This window comes from Scyliorhinus torazame, chromosome 17, assembly GCF_047496885.1.
Source record: "Scyliorhinus torazame isolate Kashiwa2021f chromosome 17, sScyTor2.1, whole genome shotgun sequence".
NCBI classification, from domain to species: Eukaryota; Metazoa; Chordata; class Chondrichthyes; order Carcharhiniformes; family Scyliorhinidae; genus Scyliorhinus; species Scyliorhinus torazame.
The window spans coordinates 56544104-56569651 of record NC_092723.1 but is presented as its reverse complement, the minus strand read 5'-3'; the positions used below and the strand labels follow the sequence as shown (position 1 = coordinate 56569651).

The 25548-nt window shown below is 47.8% G+C and overlaps 1 protein-coding gene and 1 pseudogene across 6 annotated transcripts in view; one reads left to right on the top strand and one right to left on the bottom strand.

Annotated features, from left to right (window-relative positions):
* Positions 1-25548, top strand: part of ppfia4 (PTPRF interacting protein alpha 4) — a 791036-nt gene that overhangs the window by 122753 nt on the left and 642735 nt on the right. The gene's annotated exons all lie outside the window — the stretch shown is intronic.
* On the bottom strand, positions 15063-15395 carry LOC140393534 (elongin-C pseudogene; annotated as a pseudogene).

Genomic DNA, 25548 nt, shown 5'->3' with positions numbered 1-25548 from the left:
ACTGTGGGTTGACACTATGTTAGGTTGACTGGCTAACCTGAGGCTAACCTGACCAGACTATACTGCTAGCACATGGTAGATGTTCGTGTTACTGATCACGGGCTCTGGCTGTCTCAGAGGCTGCATCCCGAATGAGCGGGAAAACTAGTGCCCTCTGGCTATATAGTGGCCGTGTCCTGTCTGGTGATTGGCTGCTGTGTTCTGTGTGTTGATTGATCTTTCAGTGTGTCAGTCAGTGTCTGTCTCTGCACCATCATATACTTGTGTATATATTATGACAGTTATCTCAGGACAGTTTCAGTTTCTGTAGTCGCAGTCAACATGATCGTGATCATCTCACTTAAACAATGTGAAAAAATGTTGGTAGCAGGTGTGGCGAATGTAAGAAATTGCTGTATATCAATTGTATTTTTATCTGTTGTAAAGTTTTTAGAAACCTGGCTAAAGATATATATTTGTTGTTGTAATATCATTAAAGAACCGAGGTTAGAGTCCAGACTCTGTCTCTTAAAGTTGCAATTAAGAGGTCATAAAAGGTGAGGTAATTTTAACCATTTACTTGTTTGCAGAGAGATGCCGAATGGAACGTTGTTATGATTGCTGGAGATTCCATGAACAGTAGATAATTTATGAGGGATTGTATATAGTCCTAACTAAGGTGATGGAACTTCATAGTGGGATAAAGATGGTGTAATTAATGGGAGGAGCCAAGTCTGTCTGTTTTGAATTTGATGTTGTATAGGTTTTGCAATCTGCTAAAAGTTTTTAAGTTTTTACAAATGCTGGTGGGCTGAGCAGAAGCTTCTGACAAGACAGAAGGATGATCAGCTTGCTCTTGAAAGGTTCTTTCTCCAAAAAGTCTTTACACAAATGAGCAAATAAACCTGTTTTGTTAACTTTATAAGTGGTATTTGAACTGTATTGGGTTGCTTGGTTGGAGTATTTATAGTGAAGGCATAAGTTTACGTTTTTCCTTCTGTTTAAGAACTGTTTAACTGATAACTGTAAAGCTATTTTATTTGATGTTAATGTAGTCAATTCTGTGTTTAAATTGAAGTTTGTTTTAACATAAAAGATAGCTATCACTCCTGGCATGAAGTATTCTTTCCTCACAGTTTTACAAATTAACAAAAAATGTTTGGGGTTCTTGCCTGCTGTCCGATTAAATGTTGGGATCTGGTCTGGGATCTTAACACCGAGATGGACTGCTTCAAAAAATGGAATAGTTTCCATAAGTACTTTTACTGAAAAGTGCTCTTCAATAGGAGGTACTGGAAAATGGAAAAATTGTTTTTGACACTTGCTGTCAGTGGCAGACGCTCATGTCATGGGGTGAGCACAGAAAAGCTCCCCCTACTGAGCTCAATATGCCTTCACTCAAGAACACTTCATACTGCACAATGTAACACTGACTTAATGGACTAGCTGGTCTTCTAGACTCGGCATGAATGACAATTTAATATTGCTTGGGGAAAACTTGTGGCATAGACAAAAACCTAAGCAGAACTGCTTGCACAGCCAAACTAATTTCATTAGGACTTCTGCAGTTGCTGAAGACTATCACAAGATTAGGTGAGAGTTATGCTGTGATGGTTGACAGAAATGTTAAGCACCTTGGATGATCCATTGCTATTCCACCACCTCCAGTACAATGCCACCACTTAGTAGATCTTCTCCCTCTCCTTGCAACATTCTGAAGAGCTTGTTCCTTCCAAGAGGCCCTCATCCGCTCAGTAATCCCCAACATCGTCTCGCCTCACATTCCCATGCAGGAGATGAAGAATCTGCTCTTCCAATACCACCCAAAAAACTCCCTTTTGAGGTGTAACATTGATTTTCAATTTAGTATCTGTATTTGCTACTCACAATGAAGACACACCTACATTGAGAGCAATTTCGGTTTGGGTGGCCCCTTTGAAAACAACTCTGTTCAGTCTACAAGTATGACCTGGAGCTTCGAGTCACCTGTTTTAATTATCTGTCCGACTCTCCCTCTCTTTCCTTTATCTGTTATGCTGTTAAAATGAAACTTGAGGAACAGCACCTCTCCTGGCACTGATTCTCGATTTAGCAATTTTAGATGCTCCATATTTTGGACAGCAGCTGTTGGTGATACTTGTGAGATAGCCTTTGTTCAGAAACCAAAGCAGACCCCAACTTTTGTTAGGATACTGGACAAGAACCCCAAACAATGTTTCTATTTGTCAAACTGTGAGGAATGATAATTTGGATTTGTTTATTGTCACCTATACCTAGGTACAGTGAAAAGTATTTTTCTACGTGCAGCTCAAACAGATCATTTAGTACATGAAAAAAACAATGTAAAAGGGCAACACAAGGTACACACTGTAAATACATAGACATCGGGTGAAGCATACAGGAGTGTAGTATTAGCCAGATCAGTCCGTAAGAAGGTTGTTTAGGAGTCTGGTAACAGCAGGGAAGAAGCTGTTTTTAAATCTATTCGGGTGAGTTGTCAGACTTTTGTATCTCCTGCCCGATGGGAGAAGTTGGAAGAGTGAGTGAGCCGGTTGGGGAGGGGTCTTTGATTATGCTGCCCTCTTTCCCAAGGCAGCGCGAGGTGTGGACAGAGTCAATGGATGGGAAGCGGGTTTGTGTGATGGACTGGGTGATGTTCATGACTCTCTGAAGTTTCTTGCGGTCTTGGGCCAAGCAGTTGCCATACTAGGCTGTGATGCAGCCAGGTAGGAGGATGCTTTCTATGGTGTATCTGTAAAAGTTGGTAAGGGTTAATGTGGACATGTCGAATTTCCTTAGTTTCCTGAGGAAGTATCGGGGCTGTTGTGCTTTCTTGTTCGTGGCGTCGGCATGGGTGGACCAGGACAGATTTTTGGTGATGTGCACGCCTAGGAATTTTAAGCTGTCAACCATCTCCACCTCGGTCCTGTTGATGCAGACAGTGGTGTGTACAGTACTTTGCCTCCTGAAGTCAATGACCAGCTCTTTAGTTTTGCTGGCATTGAGGGAGAGGTTGTTGTCACTACACCACTCCACTAGGTTCTCTGTCTCCCTCCTATATTCTGATTCGTCATTGTTTTTTTTTGAGAAAATATTTTATTGAGGCATTTATAATTTTAATGTTTGAACACTCTAAACACCAGAGCGGTCAAACACACGCAAAACCCCACAGTAACATACCCAACCTTCCCCCGCCCTAGCTACCCATATATTAGATTCCCTGCCCTTGTTCTTCACTTCCATGCCCCCCCCCCCCCCCCCCAACCCCAGCTGACAGTCCACCCCCCCCAGCTGACGATCAGTTTTCCTTAAAGAAGCCAATGAATGGCTGCCACCTCCGAGTGAACCCCTGTAATGAATCCCTTAAGGCGAACTTAATCTTCTCTAACTGAAGAAACCCTGCCATGTCAGTGTCCCACACCCCCGACTTTGGAGGCTCCGAGTCCCTCCACCTCTGGACCCGGAGTCACCCTCCCTTCCAGGACCTCAGACATGACTTCTGAGAATCTCTGCCAAATTCCCCTCGGCATCGGACAAGTCCAAAACATATGTACATGATTCGCTGGACTTTCTCCGCATTGTCCACACCAGTCCTATTCCTCCTCAAAAAACCTACTCATCTGGGCCACAGTCATCTGAGCCTTGTGGACCACCTTGAACTGGATCAGGCTGAGTCTGGCAAACGAAAGGATGCACTTTCCTCAGGGCCTTCTCCCACATCCTGACTTCCAACTCCCCTCCCAACTCTTCCTCCCACTTCCTCTTCATCTCTGCGATTGGGACACCTTCCAACTCCAACAGTTCCTGATATATTTCCGAGACCCTCCCCATCCCAATCCCTGTTTTAGACATCACCTTATCCTGTAGTTCCCTTCGAGGGAGGCGAGTGAAGCTTGGAATTTGCCTCCGGAAAAAATCCCATACCTGCAGGTACCAGAATCTGTTCCCACCCGGTAACTCAAAATCCTCCTCTAGCTCCTCCAGGCTCGTGAAACCTTCCTCAATGAAGAGATCCCCAAATCTCTCAATCCCTGCCCGCTGCCATCTCCTAAAGCCCCCATCCAGCCCTCCCCGGAGCAAACCTGTGATTATCACAGATCGGTGACCATACCGACTCCCACTCCAATCTCATGTGTTGCCTCCATTGTCCCCACACACTCAGGGCTGCCACTACAACTGGACTTGTGGAGTAACGAGTCAGCGAGAACCATAGGTGCAGTTAACAGAGCTTTCAGACTTGTGCTCTTGCAAGATGCCGCCTCCACTCGCTCACACACAGACCCCTCCCCCACTACCCATTTCCTAATCATTGAAATATTGGCTGCCCAGTAATAGTTAATAAAGTTCGGAAGGGCCCCCCCCCTCAAGAAGGACCTCCTTCACCCTGTGGGCTTTCCCGGTCCATATAAAACCCGAGATCGCCGTGTTTATCTTCCTAAAAAATGCCTTGGGATGAAGATTGGGAGACAATGAAACACAAACAGCAATCTCGGGAGGACTGTCATCTTCACAGTCTGTACCCTCCTCGCCAATGAAAGTGGGAGCACGTCCCACCTAGGGAATTCCCTTTCATTTGCTCAGTCACCCTGCCCAAATTTAGTTTATGCGGCTGACTCCAGTCCGTTGCCACCTGAATCCCCAGGTACCTAAAACTCCTTCCCACCACTTTGAACGGCATCTCCCCCAGTCTCCTCTCCTGCCCCCTTGCCTGGATCGCAAAAACCTCACTCTTACCCACATTCAGTTTGTAACCTGAGAACCGGCCAAATTCCTCCAGTATCTCCATAATTCCTGCAATTCTCCCCAATGGGTCTGTTATATAAAGGAGTAAATCATCCACTTAGAGTGAGACCTTATGTTCCACCCCCCCCTCTCACTATCCCCTGCCAAATGTTCGATGCTCTCGACGCCATTGCCAAAGACTCTATGGCCAGGGCAAACAGTAGTGGGGAGAGTGGACACCCAATTCACACATCCCTGCCCAAACCTTCCCAAGACATCCCACAGGTACTTCCACTCCACCCGATCAAAGGCCTTTTCTGCCACCTCGGCCTCGCACCCCTCCGCAGGCATCATTATTACATTTAGGAGCCGCCTGCCTAATGTTGGATGTCAGGTGTCGTCCCTTCACAAATCCCGTCCGGTCCTCTCCTATTACCCCTGGAACACAATCCTCTATGCGCAAGGCCAAGATCTTTGCCAGCAATTTTGCATCCACATTCAACAGGGAGATTGGCCGACATGACCCACAACTCTCCGGATCCTTATCCCGCTTCAAAATAAGGGAAATTGATGCCTGCGATAACCTTGGGGGGAACACTCCCAGCTCCTTGAATTCATTAAAAGTCTTTACCAGCACATCAACACTGCAATGAAGTTACTGTGAAAAGCCGCTAGCCACCACAGTCCACACCACTCCTTTAGTCACGTGTTGACTTCCCTAATTTTCTCATCCCTGCAGCAATTTTCACGTGGCTCGGGTAATAATCCAGAGATTATAACCGTTGAAGACCTGGGGCGAAATTCTCCGGTATCGGCGCGATGTCCGCCGACCCTCGCCCAAAACGGCAAAATCAATCGGGCATCGCGCCGCCCCAAAGGTGCGGAATCCTCTGCATCTTTGGGAGCCGAGCCCCAACCTTAAGGGACTAGGCCCGCGCCGGACTAATTTCCGCCCCGCCAGCTGGCGCGGAACTGACATCTCCGGGCGGCGCATGTGCGGGAGCGTTTAGCGGCCGCTCACGGCATCCCCGCACATGCGCATGCGCTGTGGAGGGAGTCTCTTCCGCCTCCACCATGGTGGAGACCGTGGCGGAGGCGGAAGGAAAAGAGTGCCCCCACGGCACAGGCCCGCCCGCGGATCGGTGGGCCCCGATCGCGGGCCAGGCCACCGTGGGGGCACCCCCCGGGGCCAGATCGCCCCCACCCCCACCCCCCCCCCCAGGACCCCGGAGCCTGCTCGCGCCGCCTTGTCCCGCCGGTAAGGTAGGTGGTTTAATATACGCCAGCGGGACAGGCATTCTAGCAGCGGGACTTCGGCCCATCCGGGCCGGAGAATCGCGGGGGGGGGGGGCCTGCCAACCGGCGCGGCGCGATTCCCGCCCCTGCCGAATATCCGGTGCCGGAGAATTCGGCAACCGGCGGGGGCGGGATTCACGCCAGCCCCCGGCCATTCTCCCACCCGGCGGGGGGTCGGAGAATCTCGCCCCTTTTCTTTCATTTAGTTCCTACTTCCTAATAATCCCCAAACAGTGGGCGGCACGGTGGCACAGTGGTTAGCACTGCGGCCTCACGGCGCCGAGGACCCGGGTTCGATCCCGGCCCCGGATCACTCCGTGTGGAGTTTGCACATTCTCCCCATGCCTGCGTGGGTTTCACCCCCACAACCCAAAGATGTGCAGGGTAGGTGGATTGGCCACGCTAAATTGCCCCTTAATTGGAAAAAATGAATTGGTACTTTAAATTTTAGAAAAGAAAGAAAAAAAAAAAAAGTCTTTACCAGGAGCGGCCCCAACAGCCCAGAAAACATCTTTTAAAACTCCACCAGGTATCCGTCAGGCCCGGGTGCCTTACCCGATTGTATCGCCCCCAATCCGTCTATAACCTCCCCCAGCCCAATTGGGGCTTCCAAACCCTCCACCAACTCTTCATCTATCCTCGGAAACTCCAACCCCCCCAGAAATCGCTTCATGCCCTCCTCCTCGGCTGGAGGTTCTGATTTATACAATCCACTGTAAAATTGCCGAAACACATCATTCACCCCCGCCGGATTCAAAACCACCTTCCCCCCTGTATCTCTTACTTTCCCAATCTCTCTCACTGCCTCCTGTTTCCTCAGCTGATGCGCCAGTATCCTGCTGGCTTTTCCCCATATTCATCGACCGCCCCCTTTACCCTCCTAAGTTGTCCCTCTGCCTTACCTGTGGACAGGAGCCCAAATTCCTTGCAATCTCTGACGCCCCTTCAGAAGCCCGTCATCCGGAGACTCCGCATACCTCCTGTCCACCTGTAAAATTTTGCCTACCAGCCTGTCTAACTCCACCCGCTCAGCCTTCTCCTGATGGGCCTGAATTCAGATGAGAACCCCCCAAATAACCGCCTTCAGTGCCTCCCACAGCCCCCCCCTCCCCAGCCAAAATCTCACCTGTCTTTGATCTTTCTATATGCCCGAATGGCCTCCCTCACCTGCTCGCACACCTCTCCTCTGCTAACAGCCCCATATTTAACCTCCACTGTGGGCGCTGGGCCTTTCCTTTGTTAACTTGTAGGTGTACTCAGTGTGGGGTGTGGTCTGACACCATAATTGCTGAATATTCAGCATCTGAAGGGGCTGGTTTAGCATAATGGGCTAAACAGCTGGCTTGTAATGCAGAACAAGGCAGCAGCGCGGGTTCAATTCCCGTACCAGCCTCCCTGAACAGGCGCCGGAATGTGGCGACTAGGGGCTTTTCACAATAACTTCATTAAGCCTACTTGTGACAAGTGATTATTATTAATTATTATTATTATCAACCATCTCAGCCAGCAGCATTTTGTCCAACACAAAAAAGTCTATCCCGGAGTACACCTAATGCACATGGGAGTAGAATGAAGACTCCTTACTCCTTGGCCTCCCAAATCTCCACGGATTAACCCCTCCCATGCGCTACATAAACCGCCACAGCTCCTTTGCCATAGCTGATACCTTCCCAGACCTGGCACTCGACCGTTCCAGCCTTGGATCCAGGACCGTGTTGAAATCTCCCCCCATAATCAATCGATGCGAGTCCAGGTCTCCCATGACCTGCCCTCGGGCAACTACCGTCATCAATCCTCCTTCTCCACCTTGAAAGGCCCCTCCCCGTCAGCAGTCAATCCCCCACCCACCCACCCACCATCACCACCACCATGAGTCTTCAGCGCTCACCCCCCCACTTTGCTTCCGTGAACTAGCCCGCCCAGCTAGCCTGGCAGCCCCCGCCCATGACGCCCAGCATCTTTACCCCCCACTGCCCCCCCCCCCCCCCCCCCCCCCCCCCCCAGGTCTTAGTGCAAACATTCGAAACAATCGAAACAAAGGCAAGAAATAAAAACAAACAAGCCATCCCTCCCAAGGTCCGAACCCAAAGACCCACCCGTCCTCTCTTAACAAAGAACTATATATCAGCTTAACCCCAAACAAGACCGCAGAAATATAAAGAAACAAGCAAAACCCCCAAAATAAATCCAATCAACGCAAACCCAAAGTATTTACAGAACATAGTTCAGATCTCCTCAGTCAAAGTTCAAGGTCCTCCTTCTCCTGCCAGCCTATTCTCCTTCATAAAGTCTGCTGCCTCCCCCGCCGAGCCAAAGTACAACTCCCGGCCCCCATAGGCGAGCTGGGTACCGTGGACCAAACTTTATGCCCTTCTTGTATAGGGTCAGCTTGACCTTATTAAAGCTTGCCCTCCTGTTCGCAAGCTCTGCTCCCAGGTCCTGGTACACCCAGATCTCGACATCTTCTCAAGTGCATCGCCTCGTCTGCCTGGCCCACCTCATAATATGTTCCTTGTCCAGGAACCGATACAATCGTACTACCATCACCCTCGGTGGCTCACCCCCCTGGGGCTTGTGCATCAGTGCCCTGTGTGCCCGATCCACCTCCAACAGTCGGATCAAATGCAGCTTCTCCAACATCTTTCCCACATATGCACCAGCATCCGATCTTTCGATTCCCTCTGGCAGACCCACAATCCGAATGTTCTGCCTCCGAGAACGATTTTCTAGGTCCTCCACTTTCTCTAGCAGTCTCTTCTGCTCGTCACGCAGCATCCCAATCTCTGCTGCCATCGAGGTGGACTGTTCCTCCTGTTGCCCCGCCTGCTCTTCTAACCTCTGGATCGCCTGTCCCTGGGCTGCCAGTCTCATCTCCACGTGTTCAACCACCGCCTTGATCGAGTCCACCGACCGGGCCAGGTCCGCTGCACTCTCCTTCCACTGTTGGGTGAACTTCTCATTTAAGAAGCTCACCGGCTGATTCATCGACCTCTGAGCTGACGGGGTCTGACCCTGTTCGTCCGCCATCACGCGCGTTGTCCGCTCCTCACTCGCCACCACTACCTAATTTGTTCTTTTCTGGTTACTTCTGGACCGCAGCTCCATAAAATAGGGGTCAATTTCTTCTGCTCTTTTGCACCTTTCCTCTACAAAATTCCTGCAATAAACTGGCGTAAAGGCCACAAAAAGACCACCATGAGCGGGAGCTGCCAAATGTGCGACTGCTCACTCCATGGTCGCTTCCGGAACCGACTGAGATCCGACCCTCTACTGTCGTGCCGTCAGCAAACTTGTAGATGGAGTTTGAGCCAGATTTTGCCACGCAGTCGTGCGTGTATAGGGAGTATAATAGGGGGCTAAGTATGCAGCCTTGCAGGGCCCCGGTATTGAGGACTATCGTGGAGGAGGTGTTGTTGTTTATTCTTACAAATTGTGGTCTATGGGTCAGAAAGTCGAGGATTCAGTTGCAGAGTGAGGAGCCAAGTCCTAGGTTTTGCAGCTTATATGCGAGCTTGGCTGGGATTATGGTGTTTAAGACGGAGCTGTAGTCAATAAATAGTTTGATGTAAGAATCCGTGTTGTCAAGATGCTCCAGGGAAGAGTGTCGGGCCACGGAGATGGCGTCTGCTGTGGAGCGGTTGCGGCGGAATGCGAATTGCAGTGGATCTAGGCATTCTGGGAGAATGGAGTTGATGTGCCACATGACCAACCTCTTGAAGCACTTCATTCTGATCGATGTCAGGGCCACCGGACGATAGTCATTGAGGCACGTTGTCTAGTTCATCTTTAAATGATGGTAGTATGATGGTAGTCTTCTTCAAACAGGTGGGGACCTCTGAGTCTGGAAAGGTTGAAGATGTCCGTGAACACATTTGCCAGCTGGTCCATGCAGAATCTGAGTGCTCGACCAGGGACCCTGTCCAGACCCGTTGCCTTTTGAGGGTTCACTTTCAGGAAGGCCGATCTGACTTCAGAAGCTGTAACGGTGGGTATGGGTGTGTCCGGTGCCGCCGTGGCAGTCAACAGCAGTTTGATGGTTTCCTGCTCGAACCGAGCATAGAATGCGTTGAGTTCATCGGGGAGGGGTGCGCTGCTGCTGGAGATTCTGCTCGGCTTTGCTTTGTAGCTTGTTATGTTGCCACAGCTGACGAGAGTCTGTAACGCTGGCCTGTGACTCTAGCTTGGTCCAATACTGTCTCTTGGCATCCCGGATGACTTTGCGGAAGTTGTACCTGGATTTCTTGTGTAGGTCAGGGTCGCCTGATTTGAATGCCTCAGACCTGGCCTTCAGTAGGAAGTCAATCTCCCAGTTACGCCATGGTTTCCGGTTGGGGAATGTGCGCACTCCTTTCTTTGGCACGCAGTCGTCCACACATTTGCTGATGAAGTCTGTAACGGTGGTGGCGGCATACTCGTTTAGCTTGGTCGCTGAGTTCTTAAATATGGACCAGTCGACTGACTCCAAACAGTCATGTAGGAGTTCTTCTGTTTCCTCTGACCAGCACTGCTCGATCTTCTTAACCAGATTCTCCCGCTTAAGTTTCTGTTTGTGTGCTGTGAGAAGGAGCACCATGTTATGGTCTGATTTTCCGAAGTGCGGTCGGGGGATAGAACGGTAGGCTCGCTTGATTTTTGTGCAGCAGTGGTTGAGTGTTGTCACCCCTGGTGGGACAGGAGATGTGTTGGTGGAATTTTGGCAGTACACTCTTAAGGTTGGCCTTGTTGAAGTCCCCGGCCACGATGAACAAGGCCTCCGGGCGTTCCTGTGCACAGTTCGTCCAGCGCCGCCTTCACTTCTGCCTGGGATGGGATGTCGACCACTGTGATAATGGCTGAAGTGAACTCATGTGGAAGATAGTACGGGCGGCACATCACGGTCAGGTATTCCAGGTCCAGGAAGCAGTAGGGCGCCAGGGTTGCCACTTCCAGGCACCAGGAGGGGCAAACCCCTCCACCCTCCACCCTTTGCTTTGCCTGATGATGCCATGCGGTCCATCCGGAGAATTGAGAAGCCTTCAGGCATGTTTGCGATTCGATCGGGTCCTGCCGTTCTGCGAGTACGGGAGTACCTTGCTGTGCGTTTAGGTCCTTGCGTGGGGTCTCCGCTGTTTTGGGCATCTTGGTTCACAGACAGGGGCTTCTTGAGTCGGGTTGGGCCGGGTCCCGTGTTCTGCTCCTTCCTTGGTTGCTCCTATGGTCGGGCCTTGGTGTAGGCCTGAACGGGCCTCCCCGTGGGTGGTTCTTTCCTCCATCCGTAGGCAAGTCAAGTCACTGGGCGGGTCTCTCCTGGGCGGGCCACTCTGGGTTAGATCGCTGGGTGGGCCTCTCCGGGTTGGGCTGGGTCTCGTGGTCAGGTGCTCCGGGGGTTGGCGTTGGTTTGTAGGCCGGGTCAGGCACTCAGAAGTCCCGGTCGGGTCGAAATCGAGGTTGGGGCCGCACTTTGGGTTAGAGCCTCATCAGCTTTCAGGTCGGGTCCAGTCGGTTCATCAGGTCCACTCCACGGGCCTCGGAGGATCTTCAAACCTGCAAGAGAAGATAAAAGAGAGAGGTTAGTGATAGTGTTAGTGTTAGAATAAGGTTTTAAGCGGTTAGTACGGTTATAGGAGATGTCGGAAGCGGATCTGTTTGAGAGAGTTCGCAGAGAGTCGCCACGCTTAAGTGCCATCTTTCTGTGATTCACACCAAGAGTGATGACTCTGACCAGTAGGTATCTTTTCTGTTGAAACAAACTTTAATTTAAGCACAGAATTAACCACATTGGCATCAAAGAAATAGCTTCACAATTATCAGTTAAACAGTTCTTAAACATAAGTAAAAACTTAAACTTACGTTCTATACTTGCTACTAATTTTAAGCAACCCAAACAGTACAGCTGCCACTTATAAATTTAACAAAATAGTTTACTTGCTTGGCATTGTAGAGACCTTTAGAGAGTGTTCCTTTCAAGCGCAGCCCAAAGTACACTTCTACTTAACCTAACAACATTTGGTAAAGCTAGTGTTCAACTTATCCTATATCAGACTAAAAAACTACAGACAGACTTGGCTCCTCCCATTAATAACATCTATATCCCACTAAGTTCCATGACTTGCTTAGCTAGAACTAAGCACCACTGTCTCATAAATTATGTACACTCCAGGGAATCTCCAGCTTTATCTGTAACCAACTTCACTCTTTTATGACTCCTATAATAATAATCTTTATTATTATTAATCGTTGACGCAAACTGGAGGAACAACATCTCGTCTTCCGGTTAGGCACACTATAGCCTTCTGGTCTCAACATCGAATTCAACAACTTCAGATGATTCGCTCTACCCTACCTCGACCCATTTGTTTTCATCCCATTTCATTTTAAGTGTTTTTTTACGATTTCGTTCTCTCTTGTCTTTCTTTATATTAACCCCCCCCCCCCATCTTATCCACCTTTCATTACCCTTTCTCCCCTTTGCTTCCCCGTTCCCCTCCCCCACATCTACATCTGTCACAGTTAACCCTCTGATGTTAGTTTCTCTGCAGTTTGGCCTTTCACACCTTTTGTTCTCTCTGGGGACTGCCATTAGCACCCTTTCCCTTGCTTTCTGTGGCTGTTAGCATCCTGTTTCCCTGGGTTTCTGTGGCTATGACTTATCTTTCATTCTCACTCCACAATATAAATATTTCCCACTTTCTCTGACTTTAGCTTTGACAAAGGGTCATCTGGACTTGAAATGTTAGCTCTTTTCTTTCCCTACAGATGCTGCCAGATCTGCTGAGATTTTCCGGCATTTTCTTTTTGGTACCATCTCCTGTTGATATGCACCATCAACCCATTGTCCTTAATCTCGTCTAACCCCCAACCTATTATTAGCCTTCCCTTTTGTTTCTTCCTCCCCCCACACTTTATTCACCTCTCTACTTGCTTAAAACCTGTTAGATCTCTCACTTTCTCCAATTGTGATGAAAGACCATTGTCCTGAAATGTTCAATTTGTCTCTCTTCAAAGATACTGCCTGATCTTAGTATTGCCAGCATTTTCTGTTTTTACTTAAGAACTTGTGAATTGTAAGTAATTTTGAAATTCATTAATGGAAACACAATTTTGTTTTTGTTTTTTGATGTTGGATGGAGTTGCAAATTGAGTACTTCAATCCAGTGACACAAATTGCTCCAGTGATGTAAACCCACTAATTGTACTTTTGTTGTGTCTGTGTTTATGATTGTATAGTACAGTGAGTTTGATACATAATTAGGAATTAAGTTGTGCTATTTTTTGTAACACATCTTGATCCTGTTTTTTTTAACGCCTTGCCGTTCTCTTGGCTCCTACACTCTTAGTCGTAATTGATTATAATAACTGGAATAAACAAATAGAATGACAAACAAAGCCCTGACCATATTGGTAGGACCACAGCACAGACCTTTTGGAGACCAAGTCCTGCCTTCACGCTGAGGACACTCCCTATCAGATTGTGTAGCACTACCACATGATAAATGGAATACATTCAGAACAGATCATCAGGACTTTAAACTAGTCACTGGTGGGGAGGACTCAGTTGGAAAAGATAGTATATATAATAATTCAAACTAACAAAACTCACAGTCATAATTTGTACCTTGGGCACAGCAGGTGAAAGGAAAAATAAAGCTGTAAAGTTATTAAAGCAGGAGAAAGAAATAGGAAACTTGAGTAAAATATTAGAGCAAAATGACAAGTTTGGTGTTCGGTCCAAAAAGGTGTTCTTGACACAAACGCACAGAGCATAAGGGACAAATTTAATGAATTGTAGGAACAAATTTAACTTGAAGTGTATGACATGGTAGCTACTCCTGACAAGTTTCAGTTCTGATGAAAGGTTATTGTCCTGAAATATTAACTCTGCTTCTCTGTCTATAGTTACTGCCTGACCTGCTGAGTCTTTCCAACATTTTCTGTTTACATAAGCTTCCAAATTTCGATTTGGACATTGTTCTTTTAGATTGGAAAATTGTGCACTATTTAAGAAAGGCAAGAGGTGGAAACCAGGTAATTATAGACCAGTTAGCCTAACATCTGTTGTTGAAAAATTATACGAGGCAAGAGTCTATAATTAAGAATAGAGTGACGGAATACCTTAAATTTTCAGCTGCTCAGAGAAAGCCAGCATGAGCTTATAAAGGATAGGCCATGCATAATAAACCTGATTGAATTTTTTTTGAAGAAGTTACTAAGAGGGAAATGCCTTTATATATGTAATTTAATATGGAATTCCAGTAGACGTTCAGTAGGGTCCCTCATAAGAGACAGTTAGCTCAAGTTGAAGCCCATGGAACTGAAAGTAAAGTATTAACTGAGTAGCAGGAGACAGACGGTAGAGATATTGAGCAGGTATTGGGAGGATGTAATTAATGGTGTTCCTCAAGGAGCTGTGTTGGAACATCAAACTATTCATTGCATTAGAATGGAAAGCCTCATATCCAAATTTGCTGGTGACAAAAAGATGGACAGCATTGTAAGGAGTTCAGATGGATGCATGAAATTCCAGAGGTTAAGTGGGAAAAATTGGTAAATGGATTTCAATCTATCGTGAAAAGGATAGAAGAGTGCTTTCTAAATGGTGAGAAACTAGGAGCAGTGGTGGCTGAAAGAAACTCGAGTCCACTATATAAATCATTAAAATGCCATGAATAGGTGCAGAAAATAATTTTAAGAGGGGAATGGAATGCTGGCCATTGGTCAGAATACAGGAGGTAAAAGCCGAGCTTGAGCTATACATAGCTCTCGATAAGCCACAGCTGGGGTACTGAGAGCAGTTCTGGGCACCACCTCAGGAAGGAGATGTTGGCCTTGGTGGATGTCTGGATTCCAAGTGTTAAGTTCTGAGGAGATTTTATGCAAACTTGGGTTGTGTTTCCTTGAATTTAGAAGGGTAAAGGGAACAGATCGGGTAGGGAGAGAGAAACCTTTACTGCTGATTGGGGAATTTCTGGGTAGAGCCAGACCGTTTCAGCAGTAAAATTCAGAAATGCTTATACATGCATAGTGGTAGAAGGTTGGCAGCAAATGGCAATCTATCCAAAGCTGTTGATGGATGTGGGACAATTTTTATTTTCTAACCATCTGAGAAGTTTGCAGCCATGAGCAGTTCCAGTGCTATCTCTGGTGCAATTGGAAATTCAAGAATCTTTGTAGAACTGTTGGTGTAGCGAACCTTGTAGGTAAATACATGCACACTTTTCATTGTACATAGAATGGATCTCTCAAATTTACTTTGTTTCATTTTCAGCAAACTATCCAGGGCCACTCAACATGCCTCTAATAGTGCCAGAAGTTAATGCATGTTCTCACTTTACAATAAATTCATGGCCATCAGAGAACCACTTGACATACATATCATCAGGGCCTTCACCGCCTCTATAGGTCCCCTCTTCTCCATTCATTTTTTCGAAAATAATGAGGTACCGATTTTTTTTAAAAAGCTCTTCAAACATTGAGTCATGTGCATTGGCTGGCTTCATGTCATGTTTGCGTAGCCTATTGATGTCCAGGCTCAGGTACAAAGAACTGCCACCTGTAGATCAGGAATCCGCGCCGGAAACCATGAGCTTATGAATTTGTTCAACTGATGTGGGGCTAATTGGCCTACTGCTGTTTAATGTCTTGATAAACTGGATTGCAGATAAAGGAGATATCACCTCATTTCACCATGTTGGAGGTTGCTGCCAGATTAGAATCTCAAGTGTCAGTGTTGCACATGCGATACAGCATTAATTTAAACACTAGAATAAAGATGTGAAATAAGATTCATTAAATTTGATCATGAAGTTGAATTAAGCAAGGCTACATCTTGCTTGTCCGAATAATTCTTGTGGATAATCTGAGCACAACTATTAGGAATTCCACATTAAATCATAAATAGTGTAACTCACTTTATTGGATTTTATATTCTAAAATGCTGACAAAAGACAACTAACATTGAATTATGCTTTTGTTAAATTGCTATGTTTTACTCAGCCTTTTGGAATAAGTAGTTATCTGACATCATGACTCTTGGGAAAACTTGGGTATTTGTCAAGAAACACTGATCTACTGCCTGAGAGTTTCAGCACCGGTTTTATCTATGCGTTGGTCGAAAGATTTTTCATCACTGACAGGTTCCACTTCATCAGAGGATTACCTTGGAACTAATGCATTGCCTAGAAACCTCCTTCTTTCATCTGAACATTGTGATGATCTGCATAAAGCAATTTGTACATAATATTATACATGACCTCCGACCATCAGGTGGCGGAATAAACCCACCATGTGACCCTGTGTCTGGGGAGTTGGAAGTAAACCGTGTTGGTGGATAGACATATTTTGCAATAGCTCTATAACAGTTAGTTAGTGTTAGTAGTTTGTTTTTTATTTATTCTAGTTATCTTTATCTTGCAGTTGTTTCATAATCAATTATTTAAACTAGAGGTTCTGTAGTGCATCATTCATATCGGCCAGTCGACAAAACATGTCAAATATATGACCAACTAATCCTCCTAAATAAGGCTTGTTACATGAGGGTTTCAACCTCTGACCTGTGATTTGCACTGATATTCTAAATGTAACATGGTGTTGAAAGTAATTTGGAAAGTCCGAATAATTGTAAATGTACTGCTCTGCTACCGCAACTCTGCCCTTTTATTTTAATATAGTATTATTTGTTGTGTCTTGAAATACTTTAAAGTTCCCATTTCAACAATGGCATATTTGCTTTGTGAATGGCATGATAAAATCTATGTAGGCTTGTGTACGTTTATTGCTTTAAAACTGGGAAGATAATCAATGCAGGATTACAAAAGTCTGGAACAATGCTCTCGTCAATGACATGGTGAAACATACTTCTAATATTAGGGGTAAACAGTGACAAGTGGTCGGCGGATCATTGAGACAATTCTTGTGGAAATTGTTCAATTAGAGCATTCAGTGCATTGCGAGAGGACGCGCTGGAAGCCGAAAAGTTGAAGGTTAAGCAACTTCTCAAAAAGCTCTTGCAGTTATTTCAATTTGAAAACTGGATTTTTATTGGGATATTAAAAGACTTGTTTGCTTTAGAAAAATCAGTAATTTAGTCACAAGGCTGCTATTTCTTGAGTTCCTGTGAGTCTCCATTATCTAAGCTCCTATACATCTGTGTAATCTACTTGCAATAAATATTGTTTGATCGATCCCCTGTCGCTTGTTCAATTGCTCCCCCCCGCCGCTCGTTCAATTGCTCACCCCCGCCACTCGTTTGATTGCTCCCCGCGCCGCTAGTTTGATTGCTCCCCCCAGCGGACGTTTGATTGCTCCCCCGCTGCTCGTTTGATTGCTTCCCCCGCCGCTCATTTGATTGCTTCCCCGCCGCTCGTTTGATTGCTCCGCCCCACCACTCGCTCGGCCGCTCCATTCGCCCCGCTGCTGGCTCGGCCGCTCCCTCCGCCCCGCTGCTGGCTCGGCCGCTCCCTCCGCCCCGCTGCTGGCTCGGCCGCTCCCTCCGCCCCGCGGCTGGCTCGGCTGCTCCCTCCGCCCCGCGGCAGGCTCGGCCGCTCCCTCCGCCCCGCGGCAGGCTCGGCCGCTCCCCCCGCCCCGCCGCTCGCTCGGCCGCTCCCACCGCTCCACCGCTTGCTTGTCCCTCTTGCCGTCCGAAGTTGCAAATTACATGGAAACCAAAAGACTATAATTTTGTGTGTTGGATTCGGTTATGTTGCATGCAGCTAAACATCATAACCCTGCATGTTCCTTTTTCCCAGATGCCATGTCATCTCCTGTGAGAAGAAAAAAGACTTTTGAAAGAAACTCTCGGCCAATTCGGGAGAGAAATTAAATGGAAAATTTCTTGTGACTCTCCAAAGGCAATCAACAAGAAGTTTCCAATGATAACAATTACCCCCCACCGCTCGTTTGATTGCTCCCCCCGCCGCTTGTTTGATTGCTTCCCCCCACCGTTCGTTTGATTGCTCCCCCCGCCGCTCGTTCGATTGCTCCCCCACCGATCGTTCGATTGCTTCCCCGCCGCTCGTTTGATTGCTCCGCCTGCCGCTCGTTTGATTGCTCCGCCCGCCGCTCGTTTGATTGCTCCTCTGCCGCTCATTTGATTGCTCACCCCGCCGCTCGTTTGATTGCTCCCCCGCCGCTCGTTTGATTGCTCCCCCGCCGTTCGTTCGATTGCTTCCCCGCCGCTCGTTTGATTGCTCTGCCTGCCGCTCGTTTGATTGCTCTGCCTGCCGCTCGTTAGATTGCTCCCCCCGCCGCTCGTTTGATTGCTCCGCCCCGCCGCTCACCCGGCCGCTCCCTCCGCCCCGCCGCTCGCCCGGCTGCTCCCTCCGCCCCGCTGCTCGCCCCGCCGCTACCTCCGTCCCGCCGCTGGCTCGGCCTCTCCCTCCGCCCTGCCGCTCGCTCGGCCTCTCCCTCCGCCCGGCCGCTCCCTCCGTCCCGCCGCTCGCTCGGCCCTGCCGCTTGGTTGTCCCTCTTGCCGTCCGAAGTTACAAATTACATAGAAACCAAAATACTATAATGCTTCTGCTGAATTTTGTGTGTTGGATTCAGTTATGTTGCATGCAGCTAAACATCATAACTCTCCATGTTCCTTTTTCCCAGATGCCATTTCATCTCCTGTGAGAAGAAAAAACAGACTTTTGAAAGGAACTCTCAGCCAATTCAGGAGAGAAATTAAATGGAAAATTTCTTGTGACTCTCCAAAGGCAATCAACAAGAAGTTTCCAATGATAACAATTACCCCACGCCGCTCGTTTGATTTCCCCCCCCCCCCGCAGCTCGTTTGATTGCTCCCCTCGCCGCTCGTTTGATTGCTCCCCCCGCCGCTTGTTTGATTGCTTCCCCGCCGCTCGTTTGACTGCTCTGCCGCCGCTCGTTAGACTGCTCTGCCGCCGCTCGTTTGATTGCTCTGCCGCCGCTCGTTTGACTGCTCTGCCGCCGCTCGTTGAATTGCTCCCCCCGCCACTCGTTTTATTGCTCCCCCTGCCACTCGTTTGACTGCTTCCCCCGCAGCTAGTTTGATTGCTCCCCCCGCCGCTCGTTTAGTTGCTCCCCCCGCCGCTCGTTTGATTGCTCCCCCCGCCGCTCGTTTGATTGCTCCCCACGCCGCTTGTTTGATTGCTCCCCCTGCCGCTCGTTTGATTGCTCCCCCGCTGCTCGTTTGATTGCTCCCCGCCGCTCGTTTGATTGCTCCCCCGGCGCTCGTTTGTTTGCTCCCCCGCCACTCGTTTGATTGCTCCCCGCCGCTCGTTTGATTGCTCCCCCCGCCGCTCGTTTGATTGCTCCCCCCGCCGCTCCTTTGTTTGCTCCCCCCGCCGCTCCTTTGATTGCTCCCCCCGCCGCTCCTTTGATTGCTCCCCCCGCCGCTCCTTTGATTGCTCCCCCCGCCGCTCGTTTGATTGCTCACCCCGCCGCTCGTTTGATTGCTCACCCCGCCACTCCTTTGATTGCTCCCCCCGCCGCTCCTTTGATTGCTCCCCCGCCGCTCGTTTGATTGCTCCCCCCGCCGCTCCTTTGATTGCTCACCCCGTCGCTCCTTTGATTGCTCCCCCCGCCGCTCCTTTGATTGCTCCCCCCGTCGCTCCTTTGATTGCTCCCCCCGTCGCTCCTTTGATTGCTCCCCCCGTCGCTCGTTTGATTGCTCCCCCCTCCGCTCGCTCGGCCGCTCCCTCCACCCCACCGCTCGCTCAGCCTCTCCCTCCGCTCCGCCGCTCGCTCGTCCGCTCCCTCCGCCCCGCCGCTCGCTCGGCCGCTCCCTCCGCCCCGCCGCAGGCTCCGCCGCTCTCACCGCTCGCTCGGCCGCTCCCTCCGCCCCGCCGCTTGCTCGTCCCTCTTGCTATCCGACGTTGCAAATTACATAGAAACCAAACGACTAATAATGCTTCTGCTGAATTTTGTGTGTTGGATTCAGTTATGTTGCATGCAACTAAACATCATAACCCTCCATGTTCCTTTTTCCCAGATGCCATGTCATCTCCTGTGAGAAGAAAAAACAGACTTTTGAAAGAAACTCTCAGCCAATTCAGGAGAGAAATGAAATGGAATATTTCTCGTGAATCTCCAAAGGCAATCAACAAGAAGTTTCCAATGATAACAATTACCACATCACCAACAAGAGCTGCAGCAGTTCAAGGAGGGACTGCCTGCCCCTTTCTCAGGATGTTTAGGGACGGGACATAAATAGCACCCTGCCTGCATCACCCACATTAAGAGAACACAAAAAACTTGTACTAACTTTATTTGAGAGTCGATTGAATAGTGCTCTAATGTTGACCTGCAGTTAAGTATATTCCAAAGTATTGAAGGGGGATGATCTCTACAACTAATCTTTTAATTTGGGTGTGTGTGTAATCTAACTGCCAAGTGGGAAATTGGGACATCATGGAGCTCCATCAGGAATTTACGTGCTTGATGGGCTAGTGAAGAATTCTGCTTCTTTCAGAACCTTAAATTAAGTTTTGAATCTTTGCCTCGGGGCCAAACTGTTGAGAAAATTAATTTAGTTTCTGGCTCTTAAGGAATGCGAAGGAGTCAAAATAAGGGAAAAGTGCATCTCATTCCCTAGAGAATCCGATGTGAGATTAAAGCTTTCTAGTTTTGCTACTTGCTCCACACCTTTTCAAAGCTGCACCTTTTCCATGGGCTGTGTTGCAGACTGGCATACTCTAAAGTCCAGATGTCCTGCTGAGGGATGCACTGATGGTTGGGGCAGCCATCATAAAGACCAAATACAAAAAGGCCACTGTCTAACTACAATAGCACAACAAGTGTACATAGAACACATTGGAACCTGTGTACAACCCTTTGGGCTGTATGCAGCAGGGAATGTTTTGGCATCAAATGTATATTGTAAGTTGTTACAACCTTCTCAGGTGAGATTCCGCTTAGTTGCAGATCAGGGCGCGACCCCTCAATTTGCCACCATCTGGCCGAATACCCCCAAATTGTTACAACCCCAGATGAGGAGGGTGGAACTGGTTCACTGCTGTTAAATCTTGTTGCGACTGCCAGAGGGGTTTGAATAATCAATAAAAGGTCCCTTTTCATGGATATGTATTTACCCAGGAGCCGATTTAGTCAGGCTTTCTTGAGTTCAAGGTGGTGAGTTTATTAATTATTAAAGGCGAAGACACGGTAAAACATGTGAAGATACATTCTTACAGATTAGCAGGGAGAATTAGTATCAAAGTAAATAAGTCATTTTTTACAAATGGTATACGAACAACCTTGTTGACTCATGGGGAGCGGATGATTGTACATTGCGATTCAAGATTCCAGTAGACCCATCTTCAATAGGCGAGTAGTTGGTTTTGTGGTTCCAGTATTCTGTAGATTTGTGGAGAAGCTTCCCAGTTCACTTTTCAACTGTGGTCTTTGCTGACTTGATTGGCTGCCACAGTCACAGAGAGATTCAGTATAAACTTGCAAAATGACAGTTGCAGAGGCACTGTGTCCCAGATTCGATTCCCGCTTGGATCACTGTCTGTGTGGAGTCTGCACGTTCTCCCAGTGTCTGCGTGGTTTCCGCCGGGTGCTCCGGTTTCCTCCCACAAGTCCTGAAAGACATGCTTGTTAGGTGAATTGGACGTTCTGAATTCTCCCTCAGCGTACCCAAACAGGTGCTGGAATGTGGCGACTAGGAGCTTTTCACAGTAACTTCATTGCAGCCTACTTGTGACAATAAAGATTATTATGATGTGAGTTCTTGCTGGCTTTTCTGTGTTCAACTTCCCGCACATGTTTTCACAGGACACACACAAACAGACAACTTGGGGCAGCTTTCAGCTTGCCTTTAGCCCATTCCTTGCATAGTCCAAGTTGGAAGGCAAATCCACAAAACCGCACCTGGGCATTACACGGGGAATCTCTTGATATGGCCATTATGCCCTTTTGTTTCCATCTGAGATGGCAATTAGCTTCTGGATGCTTTTCGAAGGACGTTGTCGAGTAACAGGGCTGGCTTACATTATCTCTTAGAGAATCACACTGCAGCAATTCAGCAGTGACTTGTGTGTGCCCATTTTTAAAAAGCCCGATATTTTGGGATATAATTCTGTGTTCTTTTCCTTCACTGCGACAAATATAGCATGTAATTGTATGTGAGGCACCTCAGTGTACCATGTGTTGTATTGAAAGAAACTAAACCGTCTTGGTACTTGCGTAATATCAACTTTGAATAGTTATGCAATGTATAAAATTTAATTAAATATATATTTTTTTAAGAAGAGCTTTACAATTTAATTCTGTAGGAACCTGCCTTGCAATTAACCAGCAAGTAAGATGATCTGACGCATTGATCTGATTAAAATTGGGGCGACAACTACATTGAGGCAAAGGAAGACTTCAAGACGAGATTAAGTCTGATGGCTGACATTTGGACATTATCTCCTCTTGTCCGCACTCCTACTTTAGCAACTTCCTAAAACGCATACTTTACAGTAAGTTGATAGCAGAGGTAATTTCCTCGACCAGGCTAGCTTTCAGCCTCTAAGTGATAAATTTGTCATGATACCGTCATAGGATCTCTTTAGCACAACTGTAATTTCTGTCTGAGAGGAGATGTACACTTGGGGGAGTTCGTGTCGGGTAGAAATTTGCCTTTCTTTGAATGAACAGCCTCCAAAGGGCATTCACCAACCAGAGAAGGAAAGGAGCATTTGGATATGTTTTTCAAGCAAATTTATGCATACTTCAAAATAATTGCTTCAAAAGGAGGAAGAGTACGATGGGATTAAACTAACTGGCTTGACAGCTTAAAAACACTTGTCACAGAGGGGTCAAATAGCTGTAACATTATGATTCTAAAAAAGCATCTTTACTGGAACTGTGGAAAGGTTGCGTAAGACCTGGAATAGGAGTGCATCAGCAGCTGTCCCATTAACCCAAAGAATCTAAATATATTTTGGAGGAAGATTTGAGTGACAAAAGCGATGTCAATCAGATTTGGGACTATTTTTCTTCAGTCAATACTGCACAGACTTCCGGTGGCACAGTGTTGATGATAATTCATGGAGAACACAGATCATGAAGATGAACGTAAGCAACAGCAAAGTCACCATTGCTTCCAGGTTTGACTGAATCATGATTACGGGTGTTCTGTATGGGAACAAGTGTTTAGAAATACCTTTTCAGTATTGTTGAGGGTAAACTACCTAATGTAATGGAAATTTTAACCAATTTTAAACCACCTGGAGGGAAATGGAGTATTCCTTTCTCAAAGATTCCTCCTTGGAACATGATCTTGATTACATTAAGATTTGAAGAATGGTGGTGGGAAAATGCAGCCACAGTTATTCATATTCCATTTATACAGCACAAGTTGTGTGAAATGATTTGTACAGCTGGGGAAGTATGCAGTGTTAAGGTATTAAGGGTGATGGTGTTCGGGCCGGAAAGTGGAGCTGAGTCCACAAAAGATTAGCCATGATCTCATTGAATGGTGGAGCGGGCTCGAGGGGCCAGATGGCCCACTCCTACTTCTAGTTCTTATGTTCTTATGTTATAGATTACAGTGTGACTTTTTCAGGATAATGAGTTTGGTGAGTCCAGGGGACTGGTTTACTGCCCATTTGTTGAGAGGAAAGGGAGTGCGGGGTACTGTCTGTTGATGAAGGTGGGGAGATTGGCTCCTGCTCATTGAGTGACAGGAATGAGAAATATTGCCCAGTGGATAAGTCTGGGGATAACTGTGCAGTAATGGCATCCTCTTGGAAGTTCTGTAGATGGAGCAGACAACACGGAAATGTCGTCCGCCAAGACTGTTTTGGACTTGACAGTCTTAAGAATCTTTGTTCTAACTGCCACGCTTTGGGATTGCCACGACTATACACAGTTTTTAACACTCACACTCATTGAAGTTATTGCAGTTTTTTATAAAAATGAATTTTATTCCGGAGGTTTGAGTCAGCTTTGGCTCGGTACCCAGATGCTGGCTAATGCTCATGGAACAAAGTCCAACAGAGTTCAGTACCTTTGGAAAGGGGTCAAAAAAGTTAGTTGAGAAAAGCTGGTCACAACCAACTTGTATATAGTGGGCAAAGGTACCAATATCCTTCTTGGTGAATGCTTAGATGCTAGTTGCAGCTGCAGGAAACATCTGTGCTAATCGTGCACTGCAAAGCAGTAATGTCGGGGGATCGGAGTTCTGCCTACTCCTCTGGGTCCCTTGCAGCCCCTGTCCCTACTGCAGAGGAAGGTGGGATCTTCACCAATTACATTAACCAGTCGCAGAGGCAGCAACACAATTTGTGTGACCTGTCTGAAATCGCATACCACCATTTTGAAAATAAGGACAGCTGAATTAAATATAGCTGTGCCAGTCATAAAATCGTTAAAAAATAGGAGCCTGCGGGGCGGCACGGCAGTGCAGTGGTTACCACTGCAGCCTCATGGCGCCGAGGACCTGTGTTCAATCCCAGCCCTGTGATGTGTTGGGTACTCTGCTACACAGACGAACCAACACGGTTGCGAATGGTATAACGCAGTTTTATTACTAACATTTATTTACAGCGGTAAACTGGTTACTGAATGTGGTAATACCAGGTATTGCGGTACCTGAGAGGTGGATGACCATTGGCTAGACCCAGGAGTCTACCATTGGCTGATGTACATAGCTCCGTCCTGAGAGGCGGAGTATAAGAACCGATGCCGTCCCAGCAGCCTTCACTTTCTGTATCGAAGCTGCTGGGGAACAGTTCTAGCAGATTAAAGCCTATTAGTTATGACTCACCTTGTCTCGAGAGTAATTGATTGCGCATCAATTTAATCTGCTACAACTTCAGTTGAAAGGATGGATCTCCGTATCAAACTGGAGTGCCTTCAGCTCAGCCCCCATGCGGAAACATTGGCTGGTGTGCTTTAAAGGCTACCTCGACACGGCCGCCGGCACCCCCACGGAAAGACAAAAGATGCACCTTCTATGCTCGTGGGTCAGCCCTGGGATCTACCCTCTGATCGAGGAGGCGGAGAATTATGCTGCAGCGATCGAGCTGCTAGAAGGACATTATATCCGCCCTGTGAACCAGGTCTACGCTCGACGCCTGCTGGCGACTAGGAGGCAAAGCCCAGAGGAAACGTTGGAAGACTTCTACCGGGCGCTGCTGGTGCTGGGCCGAAACTGTGGCTGCCCGCCAGTTTCGGCGAACGAGCACACGGAACTTTTGACCAGGGATGCTTTCGTGGCAGCTATGACCTCCCCCGATATGAAAATGAAATGAAATGAAAATCGCTTATTGTCACGAGTTGGCTTCAATGAATTTACTGTGAAAAGCCCCTAGTCACCACATTCCGGCGCCTGTTCGGGGAGGCTGGTACGGGAATCGAACCGTGCTGCTGGCCTGCTTTGGTCTGCTTTAAAAGCCAGCGATATCCGCCGAAGGCTCCTAGAAATGGACACTCTGGGACTTACTGAGGCACAGGCCCTGGCGGGGTCCATGGACGTTGCCTATAAAAACGCGCTAGCCTTTGCTCCCGGACGCGCGGCGGCCCCATGGGCTGTGTGGCACCCCGTTGCGGCAGCCCCTCAGACTTTCCCCCTGACCCTGCAAGCCTGCGCGGCGAGACGGCCCGCTACCGCCGCCGGAC